The 14,973-nt window shown below is 41.8% G+C and overlaps 1 long non-coding RNA gene across 1 annotated transcript; it reads left to right on the top strand.

The window, feature by feature from the left end:
- Window positions 1-12,650: 12,650 nt before the first annotated feature.
- Window positions 12,651-14,217, top strand: LOC141509990 (uncharacterized). The gene is made up of 2 exons (XR_012474739.1): window positions 12,651-12,970; window positions 13,880-14,217. It is a non-coding gene; the product is annotated as an uncharacterized LOC141509990 (long non-coding RNA).
- The last annotated feature ends 756 nt before the right edge of the window (window positions 14,218-14,973 follow it).

Here is a 14,973-nt window from a genome sequence, read left to right as displayed (position 1 = left end):
GATCTGAACTCTTCTAGACTTCATGAGCAATGCTCCATTCACTGCATCACCTAGTTGGAAAGATAGAAGGGAGATAATCTCTCTCTCTCTCTCTCTCTCTCTCTCTCTCTCTCTCTCTCTCTCTCTCTCTCTCTCTCATAGTTATACATACATACATACACACATCCATTAGATTAATTTCATCATCTCTATAAGACAATAATGTCATCAATCTGGGGACCACTTTGAATGGTACAGTTAAAATTCACACTCAGTCCATCTCACTCAATGAAACTCTCCCCTATGGCCTCTTGGAAATCAGCCAAAGGGGGCTACTCAGCATGATGGAAACTGCCTCTAAATTTTGGAAAGAAAAACTGTTTTGAAATATTTCAAAAGTATGATCAATGCTATGTCCCATCAGGACTTCAAAAGGCTGAGAATGATTTTTTAAGGAAATCCAATAGAAGACATAGAGAAACAAAACACTGGTTTGAAACACAAAAATTAATGTATATTATTTCACAAAAATTCATAAAATTTAATTCACTATATATTAATTCATAAAATGTAACATTTTTTTTTAAAAACCAAGCTTTGTGTAATAGCTAGAATGTTTCACATATAACCTTCAGTTTCTGACATTTTTGAATATCCATTTGATTTTATGGATGATTTTACCATTCATATTCTTTTAAGAAAGATATAATTCTAGAACTGAGTCAATCACAGAACCTCCATATGCTTCCTTGATCAGACCTCATCAAGAAGATTGCTTTCAGCTCTAATCACAACCATATTGGAGAGATATTGACCTGCTGATTGGATTCTGGGTTGGGTGCTGATGCTGTTTCCTGTTAGAAGTTTTACCTTCATTCCAGCCCAAGCATACTCCTCAAAGGGAGATGGAAAGTTCAGGAGTGAGGAGGCTGAGGACTGCCACCTTCTTCCACTACAGTGAAGAGGGAGCTGAGTGTTTCAATCCGCCTGCACATTTCTGCACTAATCTGACAGTGGAACTGATGAAAGGTCTAAGAAAGTGACCTCCAGGAGAAATGCAGTGACTGGGCTTCAGAGATTCTGTATTCTTGGGGTTTGTCCTTCTTTGTTTTTATCAGTTATAACTGATGTCAGGGATCAAGGAGGAGGAAAAGGGAAAGAAGGAGAAAGAAGAGAGAAAAAAGGAGGGATGAAGAAGAAAAGAAAGGAGAAGTGGAAGAAGAGGGAAAAGAAAGGAGAAGAAGGAAAAAGAGAAGAATAAAGGGGAGGGAGAGGAGGAAAAATAATGACAAAAGGAAGAGAAAGAAGAGAGGGAGAAGGAAAAAAGAAAAAAGGGAAGAAGGAGAAAAAGGAATAAGGAGAGGAAGGGAGAAAGAGGAGGGGAGAAAGAAAATGAAAGAAGAGGAAAGTAGGAGGAGGAGAGGAGGAAGAGGAGGAGAAAGAGGAGGGGAAGAGGAAAAGAAAGAAGGGAAAAGGAAGGGAAGTGGAAGAAGCGAGGGAGAAAGAGAAGAGAAGAAAAAGAAAGTAGGGTCAAAGGAGGAAGAGAAAGAAAAGAGAAAGAGGATAGTAAAGAGGAAAAAGAGAAAGAAGGGCAAAGGGAGGAGGAGAAAGAAGAGAGGGTGAAAGGAAGGAAAGTAGGAAGAAGACAGAAGAAGAAAAAGGAAGAGGAGGGGAGGCAGAGAAAGAAGAGAGGGAGAAAGAAGAGGGAGAAGAGAAAAGAGGGTAGGAAAGGGAGAAAGAGAAGAGAAGAAAAAAGAAAGAGAGGGGGAAGAAAAGGGGGGAGGGAGATAGAGCAGGAGAAGGGGGAGAGAGAGGGGAAGAAGAAGAGGAAGATGAAAAGAAGGCAGAGGACTAGGCATTATCAGCTGTACAGAAGAGAATCAGGGCCAGGCACAAGGGCAAATAAAAGTGAGGTGGGTAGGTGGGGGAGGAAAAACAGCCTAAGAGGTGGTCCCCTAAGAGACAGAAGAGTAGGTTCCCAGGCTCCCACTCTTCTTCCTCATCCTTAGAAATCTAATTAGATCTTCAGTTTTCAACAGCATAATCAGACTCTCCAACCTGTGAGCCAGTTGAGGTGAGCTGGGGGCTGAATTCTCTGTGGACAATGAAATCTAGGTTCATATTTATTGTCATTCAGCATTCCCCCAGATAATAACCCCCAGGATTATACTTATGGAAAATCCTGTCTCTTCATTCTCAGTCTCTCTTCCCATAGACACCCCCATTAACCTCACCCAATCCTCTATTGGTTGGTTCCCATGTCCTCCCTCCCCAACCAACCAATCTGTACCAAATGGAGATCAGATGAAGAAGGAGTTCACTTGCCTGTGATTTGATCTCTTGGTTCATGCATAGTACTCTGGGAGAAAACCCCCATTAGGCATGGCTCCTCACTTCCTTCCTTCCTAGGAGCTTCCTTCCTACCAGTCCTAGAGATGAAAGAAAGGAGACCAGGGCCCGGAGTTAGGTGGGTTTCATTGATCCATATCCTGCCACCAACTCAGTGGGGACTTCCAGAAAATAAGTTTCCCACTGAGTCTCAGTTTCTTCCTTTGTAAAAGACACGTATGACTGGAAAATGGCTACAATGATCTGTAAGACTGTAAGACAAGAGACTCTATCCCTGGAGCCTTCATGGAACTCCTTCCCCAGGACTCATCAAAACATAACAAAGCAAAAACTTTGGGATCTATGTTGGCCCCGGGTCCTAGAAGAGAGGCAGAGGTAGAGGGGGCCAGCCAAGAATTAATTTTGCAATCCTCAGGTTTTTAAGAAAGAGAATTAATAGCTTCTTCTTTCTTTTGGTTTCCAGTTCAAAATGAGTGTGATTTTTTGACGGAGAAGGGGACAGTCAGGTGCAAGATAATGGAGGCCCAGGGACACACAGGCACCAGAGACTTTGGAATCAAAATGCATTCAACTGAACCAGAGAGCAGCTGGGGGCGAGGGACACAGAAGAAGGAAGTATAAGGTAAGTTAGGGAAGTTGTTGCTTAGTTGTTTTAGTAACTTCTAATTCTTGGTGACCCATTTTGAGATATCTCCATAGAAATGGATCAGAGCCCAGTGGTTCAGGCAGTCCTTCCTCCTTCCCTTCCCTCCTACCAGATACCCTAATCAGTCCAAACCAGGCTCCCGCATTTTCCCTCCCCAGCTTCCCAGTCCATGTTAAGACAAATGAGGGGCAAGAGAACTGGGAGAAGTGGAAGGGCTCATCTGCCTGTTCCCTTATTTTCTGATGTAGACACAATCTTAACTGGGGAAAACTCCCGTGAAACAGGACTCTCCATCTGCTTTCCACCACACCCACATCCCAAGAAGGAGATAGTTCATAACCCAAACTTAAAGACTGCAGTGAGAAGACCTAACTAGGCATCAGGAAACCTGGGGTCTTGTCTTGGACCTTTTTCCCTACCCATCAAAGCATAGAAACTCCCAGCAAGCAACTCCCATCCCAGAGGCTTGGGTTTCCCCCTTGAAAAGATTCACAAGTGTTTGAGGTGGGTGGGCTCAGGGTCTCCAACATCCCCCCCATTTCAGTTGAACTGAAATTCAGTTTCTTTTACACCTTCCTGATTGACTTACCCCAGTGGTTTTTCTAAACCTTCTCACCCTTCCTTACACCTCCCATGACTTCTCCTCCTCCAACCCTCTCAACTGAGATAATGGACTCATAGTTCATTGAAAAGTTGAAGCCATTTTCTGAGAGGTTCCTGTCATACCAATTCCTCACATCACTCAGCCACCTTCTGTCATCATAACCACATTCATCCCTGCCTCAGGTGATGAAGAGGTCCTCCTCCTTGCCAAAGTGAACTCCTCTAAATGCACTAACAATCTCCTTCAATCCTGTCCCCTCTAGGAGATCGCTCCCTCCTTCATCTTCACTCTCATTTCTCTTTAATTTCTTCCTATCTACTCATTCTTCCCCCCTCTGCCTACAAACAAGCTCATACTCTCCATTTGATCCATCTATTCTCACTATCATCCTCCATCTTTCCTGACTTTTGTGGCTAAATTCCCTGAGAAAGTGGTTTATTTCCCTTTCTTTCCTCTCACTCTCCTCTTAAGCCTGAATTCCAGTTTCATCATTCATCTAAAACTGGAATTTGCTGAATCTAATGACTTTTTCTCAGTCCTCACTCCTTTTTAACTCTATGCAGCTTTTAACACTTGATCACTTTCTTCTCTTTTATATTTTCTTTTCTCCAAGTTAATCTCTACTCGTTCTTCTCCTCCATATCTGACTGGTCCTTCTGTTTTCATTACTGAATTTTCATCCAGATCTTACCCACTAATTTTGGATATCTCACAGGACTCTGTCCTGGGCCTTTTTGTCCTTCTACATTTCCCTTGGTCCTCTCATTAACTTTCATGGATTCAATTATCTCTCTGCTGATGATTCTCAAATCTACTTCTCTATTCTCTGCAAAATTCTAGTCTCACGTTTCATGTTTACTCTTGGACATCTCAGACTATATGTCCCATAGGTATCTTAAACTCAACAGTTCCAAAATGGAACTCATTCTTTCCCAAAAATCCTTCTTTTTAGATTTTCTAATACCATTAACCTTCCAAACAACCGTACTCCAAACTTAGATGTCTTCGATGTCATCCTTTACTCTTTGCTATCCCTCACCATCCCTATCCAATTTGTTGCCATATATATATATATATATATATACATATATTTTTTTTTCCTCTGTTGCTTCCCTGATACTACACTATCCTGGTACAGCCCACATTACCTCACATTTTCACCATTCCTGTTGTCAGTCTCCCTGAATCAAGCATCTCCTCATTCTATTTTCCACTCAGTTGCAAACATGATTTTTTTTAACGTAGTCACTTTCTCCACTCAAAAAATTCAAGTGGTTCAATCAAATCACTTCCTCCACTCCAGTGACTTTTTGTCACTTCCAAGATCAAATGTCACATTTTCTGTGTGTTGTTCAGTGATACCGATCTTGTTTTAGTTCCTAGAATGAGAGACTCCATCTCCTGAATTCAGGAATTTTCTGTCTCCCACACATTGAACATTTTCCCTCCTCATCACGACATTCTGACATTCCTTTTGCTGTTTTCTTATCCCTAATGTCTGGAACATGATAGATACTTAATAAATGTTTAATGAATTTTCAATTGACTAACATCTTTTCTATATTTAAGTTCCTATTAGATATTCTCTTCAATAGATTTGCCTATAATTGAGTTAATTTGTCCCTTGAGCTCCCAGATATTATGTTATTTTGTGCAACAGTATTTAATACTGTTATCATTTTATTATTCAAAGTCTTTAAGTATTAGTCAGTCTCCCTGATAATTGTGTTTATTATATTTACCAGGCTTGAGATCAAGATTACTATTCAAGATTGCTTTTTAATGATTGAAGCATAGTCAGTTCCACTATAACCCATTACTTTTACTCTATTTTTTAAATGTTTTTGTAAACAATAAAATTTTGGATTTGGTTTCTAATCCAATCTGTCATCTTTCTCTATTTTATGGGTGAGTTCATGCCATTTGTGTTCATTATTATCATTATTTTATATATTTATTTCCCTGAATCTTCCTTTATTCAACTAGTGCTTTTTCCCTCTTTCATGTTCAATCCTCTTTAAAATAAAAATTAAATTAAATTAAAAATTAAATACAGGTGGCCCATCAGTCCAGACATCTGAGAATGAAATAATCATAGAGGGGAGCAGTTCTATCCTGTTTGTAAATTATCTGAGAAATTTTTGTTGCTCCTTCATCACAGAAGCAATATTTAAGAAACTTATTACTCATCAAAATGTCACATAAGTGGAAGAAGACAGTACAGTATATCTACATACACAACAGAAAAACTTTCTTATTATTGAGATCAGACTTACTTATTATGAATCATATTTCCAAACAGATTATCAAACATCTTCCTCCTTCGATTATATACTATGGATAGAGGCAATCTGAGAGATTTCAGTGGAAAAGAACCTACAGAGCTAAAACTGAAGTGCTTTGAAAGCTATATTCCACAGAGAACCTTATATTTCTTTGTTGGGTTCCTCATAGAGCCAAGAATTCAATGTGTTTTGGCTCCCAAAATAGCCACTGCTAACCAGAGGTTGGGACTATGTGAAGAGATGAAGGAAAGATGTAAAGTCCCCAATCCCCCAGACATTTTACAACTTACAAGATCCTTCTTCAGACAAAATGGGGGTAGTAAGGGAAGGAAAGATGGTCAGTGTCAAAGTGAAGGCCCCAAAACTCCAACCTGGTCAACCAACCAGAACCAGGAAAGGTAACTCTGAGTCTTTGAGATAATGGAAAAAGCCTACCTGTAAGAGATACCTATAAGGGCAGCTAGGTGATGCTGTGGATAAAGGGCTGACCTAGAGTCAGGAAGACTCCTCTTCATGAGCTCAAATCTGGCTGCAGACAAATATTAGCTATGTGATCATGGGCAAGTTACTTAACCCTTTTTGTCTCCATTTCCTCAACTATAAAATAGGGTAGAGAAGGAAATGGTAAACTACCCTAGAATCTCTGCAAAGGAAATCCCAAACAGGATCAGGGGAAGTAGAATATGACTGGAAAATGACAAAAATTAGAGGCACTGATTGTAAATGGTCATTTCAAAGAATTTGTCACAAAAGGAAGAATAATATTGAATGATAATTAGTAGAGAGGAATGATCAAGTGAGAAATTTTTGAGGATGAGGAAAGTATGGATATGTTTGTAAGTAGTGAGGAAGGAGCCAGTAGATAGGAAGAGATTGAAAATAGGTAATAATCTAGTGATGAGAAAAGGGGCAATTTGCTAGAAGATATGGGATGGAATGGAAGTTAGCCTTGCCAATGAGAAAGATTATCTCATGTGAGACAGGCATGAAGGAGGAGAGAACAGAAAATATATGAGTGATAGGAGATGAGAAAGAGAGGAGAAGAGGGATTTCATAGTGAATGACTTCAATGAGGTTAGGGTGTTTGAGGGAGAATCATTATGTAGGTTGAAATCCCCTTTTATGAAGACAGGAGTTTGGAAGGAGAGAAATATGGTAAACCAGGTATCAGCTAATTGAGGAAGGAAAGGGAGTGATTTGGAGATCTGTAGATAGTGGTGCTCAGGATTTTAATTGAGTCATAGTGATGAACAGCATGAATCTCAGAGGAGGAAAGGTTACTAGAAGTAACTGAGGGGAACATGGAGTGATCCAACTGTCCCACCTCAAACAATGAGTCCAGGGTAATGAGTAAAAGTTCATACAATGCTGAAAAGGATGTCATCAGTGGGGAATCAGGTTTCAATAATAGTTAAAAGATGGAAAGAATGGGAGAAGAAACGCTATAGGACAAAGGAAAATTTGTTGCCCCTAACACAGATACTCTACAGGAGAAGGGAAGAGTAGAGTCTGATTAGAACTTTGAGGCGGAAGATTGGAAGGGGATGGGGTGAGATTTGGAGAATGCGTCTTGGAAGTTCAATGTTACAGAGGTTCAGAACCATTGGGATATGTAGGGTGTGACTGGGTATGAGAAGGTCCATCAATGAGTGAATGGCCTCATTACTCTTCCCAAAGAAGGATAAAGCTAAGACTTGAGACAAGTGCAGCATGAGATGGAATGTCCACAGAGTCAGACCCTTTTTTCTATTCCTTCCCCCCATGAAGTTTGGAGAGTAGGTAGAAGATAGTAATTGATGCTACATAGTAATAGAAGGAAGTCCCACCTCCTATTAACTTTCATCCTTCTCTTCCTTCAAGGGACACACACAGCAAGAGATGGGAGGTCTGAGGTCAAAGGGAAGATGGCTACTCTTTGTACTGGAGATTCTCCACTTTGGCAGCAGGACATTAGAGTAGACTTGAGCTGGCAACTGATAGAAGGGGACATGATTCAGCTCCTTACCACCTTCCTTCAAGCAACAGATACAGTAGCAGATTGAAGGTGAGAAGACAGTCAACAGGGTTCAGATTGTAGAAAGATGGAGAAGGCAGGGCCTGATGGATGACCAAACTTTCCAGGCAAATGGTAGAGGGTTAACTGGTAATAAAAATTCCTTTAAAGCTGAGGAAGTGGTAAGAGGGTATTTCCAATATGTTGGTAAAAAAAGAAGGGAGGAATAGAGGTTGGATAGCTTGAGGTATGGAAAGAAGGGCTTTACAAAAAAGAATGATGTATACCTGAGTTCATTTTTTTAAGAAGAGGAATAGCCTGAAAATAGGAAGAGGTTGAGTATAAAGAAAGGCAATAGTTGGGCACTAGCTCCTAAGAGATAGCAGAGATAAGATTTGAGGTAAAGGTAGAGGAGTTTCCCCCACCCAAAGTGAATCCACTGTGACCCTACAATCTCCTCCCTTGTCTCCCTTGACATTTCCCAGAGCTGAACTGGAGAGAGGAGTAGGAATCTGAAGCTCTGGGACTAGAAAGACCTCAAGTTGCCCAGTTTTCTTCTGGCCTTAGCCCTGATCTTCAGTTTCTCACCTAGACCCAGACAGAGGCTAGCTAGGTGGATTTTTCTGGTTCTCATGGAGTTCTTCTGCCAAGTCTGTCTCTGGACCACAGGATCTGAGCATAGGAGAGTGATTGAGAGTTCCCCATCCCTCCCTGTCCTGAGAAGGATGACAGGGGGACCGAGGAAACCTAGATGACAAAGGGGCAGACCATCATTCCTGAAGATGACTTAGGAGCAAAAAAGAGAAATCAGGGGTCTGAGAAGCAAATTAGGAGAGCAGAACAGAAGGATCCTAGAACAAAGCAGCCCAGGCAGAGAATGGCACTTCATTACCAGCTCTGCTGCCTCTTCAGTATGCACTTAATGAATCCATTCATTCATTCATGAGGATAAGGGTGGTCATGCACCAAGATCCTGGTACATCTCCCTGAGGGGAGTCACTCCAACTGGTAGAAAGCAGGACCTGCCCCGAGCCATGGGCTCCTCAAGATGGTCAGAGTAACCCAGGGGTCCAGGAACTATCAGTCTTAGTCACCCTCAGTATCCCTGTGGTTTGGTCTGAGTTGCTCTGGGGAGCAAATAGCTTTAGTGAGATTTTAAGGAGAAGGCAGATGGTCCCAAGGAATTCTGCAACCTTCCCATAATGGAATATACAGCTATGTGTTGGGTGGCAAGCTAGTTATCTGGATATAAAATGATGTAACAAATTGAACTTTGAGTCATCAAGTTCTAATCCTCACTGAAACAAGTCAGTCCCTTCTCTGGCTCTGCAAAATGGGCATAATACTTAGTCTACCTGATGGCTTTGCTATGAGACAGTCTATAAGCTCTTGGTTTCAGGTCTCCCTCTCTAAACTTGTCCCCCTATCCGTTCCTAATGTCCAAGTGATGCCATTCCCTGCCCTGAAAGGTATTTATACCTAGATTCTTTTGTTCCCTAGAAGAGGCTACTTCTTATAGGAAACCATGACCCACTCATTTGTCTCCTGAAATTACTTAGCTTGAGGGCTATTCCTTTTAACACCCTGACCAGCCCCCCCACCCACCCTCATCCTACCTCAATACATCTCCCATTCTGAAAAAAATACCCTTGAGGGCAGGAGTGATTTCAGTGTTTTATTTGTTGTTGTTGCTGTTTTTATTTCCTAGGAGCTAGCATAGTCCCTGGCTATGGTCAGTAATTGATTGAAAAATTAATCTGAAAGAACAAAGCTCAAGGATATCAAGGGTGTATGATTTAGACATAAAGGAGGCACAATAAACCAATTAGGAGAGCAATGAATAGTTTAATTGTCAGATCTATAGAGGGGGAGAGTTTATGACCAAAGAAGAGATGGAGAACATTATAAAATGAGAAATGGATAATTTTGATTACATTAAAAGAAGATTTTGCACAAACAAAACCAATGCAACCAAGATTAGAAGGAATGCAGAAAGCTGGGAAACAATTTTTATAACCAGCATTTCTGATAAAGGCTCATATCAGAAACAGGGAATTGAGTCAAATTTCTAAGAATATGAATCATTCCCCAGTTGATAAATGGTTACCCAAACAGATTTCAGAAAGAGAAATCAAAACTATCTATAGTCATATGGAAAATTGCTCTAAATCACTATGTATTGAAGATGAAAATTAAAACAATTGTGAGGTAACACCTGACACATCTGTCAGATTGGCTAATAAAACAAAAAAAAGGAACTGTTAAAAAGTTGAAAGGAATGTGGGGAAACTGGAACACTGATGCATTGTTGGTGGAGTTGTGTGCACCGACCCAAACATTCTGGAGAGCAATCTGGAACTATGTCCAAAGGGCAATAAAACTGCATATCCTTCAATCTAGCCATACCACAATTAGTTCTGTAACCCTAAAACAATAAAAAGGGGAGGAGGAAGGACCTATTTGTACAAAAATATCTTTAGCAACAATTTTTTGTGATAGCTAAGAATTGGAAATTGAGGAGATGCCCATCAATTTGGGACTGGCTAAACAAGCTGTGGTACGTTATTGTAATGGAATATTATTGTGCTATAGGAAATAAGATGATTTTGGAAAAAAACTAGAAAGTCTCACATGAACTAATGCAAAGTGAAGTGAGCAGAACCAGGAGAACACTGTACATAATGTCAACAATATTGAATGATGAACAGCTGTGCAAAACTTCGTTAATGATGAAGCATACTATCCATCTCCAGAGAAAGAACTGATCCTTTCTAAATGCAGACTGAAGCATTCTATTTTTCACTTTATTTTTTGAGTCTTCTCAAATATGATTAAATGACTAATATGACCAATATGAAAATGTTTTCCATAATTGCACAGGTATAGATTATATCAGATTGTTTGCTATTACAGAGAGGAGAGAAGGGAAGGAGGGGAAGACTAAGAATAGAATTTGGAACTCAAAACTTAAAAGTTTTAAAATTGTTTTAACTTGTAATTGGGAAAAAATACATTTTAAAAATAAATGATGGTTGAATTAAATTCTTAAGACTTTAGAATCAGAGACTCTGTGCTGAAAAGACCTCAGGTGGATTCAATCCAGGCAAATTTTAAGCCCCGGACCTGGTATGCAGGCATCCAGCCTCTGCCTGAAGACTCAAGAGTGAAGATGAATGCATTCTCTACTAAGGAAGTCCCTTTCACTTTGGATGAGTCTGATCATGAGGAAGGTTTCCTTTACTATTATCTCATTTGATTCTCACAACTCCTCTGGTAGGTAGGTGCTATGATTATTTTACAGATGAGGAAACTGAGGTAGACAGAGGTAAAATAACTTGTCTAGGATCATGAAGCTAATAAAAATCTGAGGCACGATTTGAATTTAGATCTTCCTGACTCCAGGCTCTATACTGACGCCTGTACCTATCCCAGTTTTAAATATCAATCTTCAATGCCCTGCTTGTGTTTATTCTGAAAGTATTAAGTTTCTGAGCAGGGGAAGAACACAGTCAAACTGATTCTCTGAACACTGATTTGCAAGCTATTGGGGGTGGGAGGAAGACAGGAAACCAGGAGACCACTTGGAGCCTATTCAATGCATTGATTCTACTTCATAAACATTTATTCAATGCTTGCTGCATGCCTGGTCCCATTCTCTCTGACTCTGAAGCTAGGACTCATCATGTTGAAGGAGAAGGGAATAGAAGTTTGGGTGGAAATGACACCCTCAATTGGTTGGGACTGTAGAAGAGATTCACTCTGAAGTTAGGGACCCTAGTAACCATCCATGACAGCGTGGGGCCACCTGAAGGAGGAGCAGTGATAATGGATCTGCTTTGGAATATCCATGAGCCAGCTAGGTGAGGATTCCATCAGCTCTCTGGCAATGGCAAACCAGACCAAGAGAGAGATTAGGGTTGACTCTCTAGACCTGGGTTTTTTTTAAGGTTTTTCTGCAAGGCAAATGGGGTTAAGTGACTTGCCCAAGGCCACACAGGTGGTAATTATTAAGGTAGGTAATTATTAAGTGTCTGAGGTCACATTTGAACTCAGGTACTCCTGACTCCAGGGCCGGTGCTCCATCCACTGCACCACCTAGCTGCCCCTAGACCTGGTTTTAATAAAGACTGAGCCCAAGGGAATGAGATCACCAATTTCATAAGAGGGAGCTGAGGGCAAGTCCTTGGTTACTGGGGCAGGTCCTTGGCCAGTACTGGAGACACCTGGAACCATGGAAGATCCTCCCTCCTTAGACAAATGACTCTGACAAACTCAGCCCTACTAAATCACAGAGGCTCTCATCTTCCCCAGGGTTGGATCTTCCCAGAGTCAAAGAATTTGGAACAAAAGGAAATGCTGGTTGCCTAGGTTGCTCCTTGGGTTGAGCATAGGGACAGGAGGTGAGGAGAGGCCACGAATCCCGTCCTACTCCCCTCCTGGTTCAGGACGAAAGCTGAGACACCCTCTTCCCAATTCTGTCCCTGGCTCCTAAGCAGAGTCCTTATCTCTGAGGTCTCTAAGATGAGACTGACTTCCCAGGGAGTCAGAGCTAATTCTGGTCCCCAAGGTCCCCAAGAGGCAGGGGGAACAGAAATCATCATCATGAGATGGAGAGAGTTCAGGACTGAAATCCTTCCTCTCAGCAGTCACCACCAGCACCAAGAGACATGCCACCAGGACAAAGTCAACCACATTGGCCTCCAGAGATGGCACAAGGTGGGACTGGAACCTTCTGGTACAATTCTAGAATGTGTTCTGAAAGGAATGGTTTATGAGAACATATAAAGAGGAGGACTGGTCACTAAGGGTTGGGATGGATGAATCAACAGGACATAACAAGCTCACTTCATCTCCATTTTTGATAGGCCTGTTAAGGCAATGCTCTGGACTTGGTATACCTGAACATCAGGAAAGCATTGGATTAAGTGCCTCATTCTCTCTTGTGGGCAAGGTGGGGAAAAAATAATGCAGCGGCATGGACTCAGGAGGAATTGTTGACCAGAAATGAAAAGTGTTCAGAGATGGCCCAATGACAACATCGAGGCAGCTTCTGTTAGAGTGCCTCTGCAAAGTTCACCTGATCCTAACATTTTCATCAATGGCTTGGTGGGAAGGTAGTGTTTCTCAAGCTCATGGAGGACATCATACTTGGAGGGATAGTCTATGTTTGGGATGGCAGGTACAAGATCCAGAAAGGTCTTGATGGGGTGGAAATATCAGTGGTGTAGACAGGCAACAGTTATTTTCAATCTCTCAGAGTTGTCTAGGAAACAGAGAGTTTGTTTGGCTTGCTATAAACACACAGAGAGTTTCAAGAACAAGAACTGAATCCAGATCTTTCTGACACCATAGTTTCAGACAGATAGAGATGATTAAGAGAGCTAACTGCCTAGGTGGCCTATAGTATATACACCAATGACCAAAGTAAACTCATCAGTTTAAAAAGTCAGCTTGACAATAGATAGGTGGGGAGTGTTGTTGAATGCTTGTTCCTTGGGAGAGAGGGGAGATCTGGGGTTTTTGGTGGAACACAAGCTCAACATGAGTCAGGAGTGTGGACAGCAGGACAGCTAAGACAATGTTAGGACTGTGTTAAATAGTCATACAGTGTCCCAAACAAGAGGGTTGGTCCTGTGTGAGTGCCCTAGTTAGACCACATCTAGAAGGCTGTATTTAGGTATGAACACCATGGTTTAAAAAGTTGGAGAGAGGTCAAAGAGGAATGATCATGATGGTAAAGGGATTGGTTGAAGGAACCAAGAATATTTGACCTGGAGAAGACTTGAGAGTGAGGGGAGGGGACATGATAATATCCCCAAGCATTTGAAGGGTGGATTAGGCACACTTTGCTTGGTTCAGGTAGCTGTGACTGGAAATTTCAGAGAGGCTAATCAGACTTCCTCTCCCTGAGGGCTGCCCTGTCTGGGATGGGCCTTATGGAGAGTTGGGGGTTCTCCAAGGGAGGTATTCTGGGGCAGCAGCAACCCAATCACTCTTCTAATTGTATTCTTTGGTCTCCCTAGACTTAACTTACAGCAGTTCCACATTCAGCTATCTCCTCCGCTGTGGTCTTTCTTCCCTGGTCCTAGTAGCACTGGGGGCATTGTTGGCCGAGGACTGGTATAGCAGGAAGGACCCTGAGAGGGATCCAGGGGACATCCTGTCAAGGAAGCCAAGCTATTCAGATGTCAAGACAAAGTTTCATTTCTACTAGCTGTAAGAGGTCTTGAGGAAATTCTACTACCATCTCCTGGCATGGGAAAGAGAATGATGTAAGCCCTGGCAGTCACCATCTGTCTTCCTCTATAGTGTTCTGTAACCTCTCTCCTTCTAGGTCATAAATATTTCATTGAAACTCAAATGGTTGACACCTAACTATCCACCTGACCTACCCCCCAAACCAGAAGGTCTTTGCCTCCTTCCCAGGTTCAATGAGTTGCACTCAGTTGCTTCTCCCTTCCTCCACTTTTCCTCCTGCATCAGGTTTCCCAGCTTCTCAGAAAGACCTGCCCTTGGCCATGACTCAATCCTATGAACCCAAGGTGGGCAATGACCTGGAGATTACAAGCAAAGTGTTCACTGGGGCTGAGCAATAATCTACCCAGAGACCGCAGACACTTGCCCCAGTTCTTGTCTAATTCTGCCCATTTCTAGCACAAATATTTGGGTCCTGGACCCCTTAGACTCCACCCTGGAACCTGCTTTCTTTCCCAGTGACCTGTCCTTTAGGTCCCCTGTGAAAGTCATGTCATCTAGCAGGTACTTACTAAGACTCTACAAGGGACACAAAGGCAAAAGGGAAATGATTCTTCCCCTCAAATAGCTTACATTCTATGGAAAGTCCAGATGAGTCAACACAAAAGTATATGCAAAATAGTTGGGAAAGGGGACACTAATGACTCGAGGTGGGAGAAGATCAGAGAAAGCCTCATGTGGAAGGCATTTAGTCTAAGCCTTGAGGAAAGCCCCAAATATTTATTAATCACCTACTATATACATAGGTAATTAAGGGGCAGGCAGAATAATAGGCAAAGGATCAGCCTTGGAGTCTGGAAAGCTGGGTTCAAATTCTGTGACTATGAGCAGGTTCCTTCACTCAACCCAGACAATTAAGACT

Source organism: Macrotis lagotis, chromosome 1 (assembly GCF_037893015.1).
Source record: "Macrotis lagotis isolate mMagLag1 chromosome 1, bilby.v1.9.chrom.fasta, whole genome shotgun sequence".
Classification (NCBI taxonomy): domain Eukaryota; kingdom Metazoa; phylum Chordata; class Mammalia; order Peramelemorphia; family Peramelidae; genus Macrotis; species Macrotis lagotis.
This window is presented reverse-complemented; position numbering and strand designations above follow the sequence as displayed.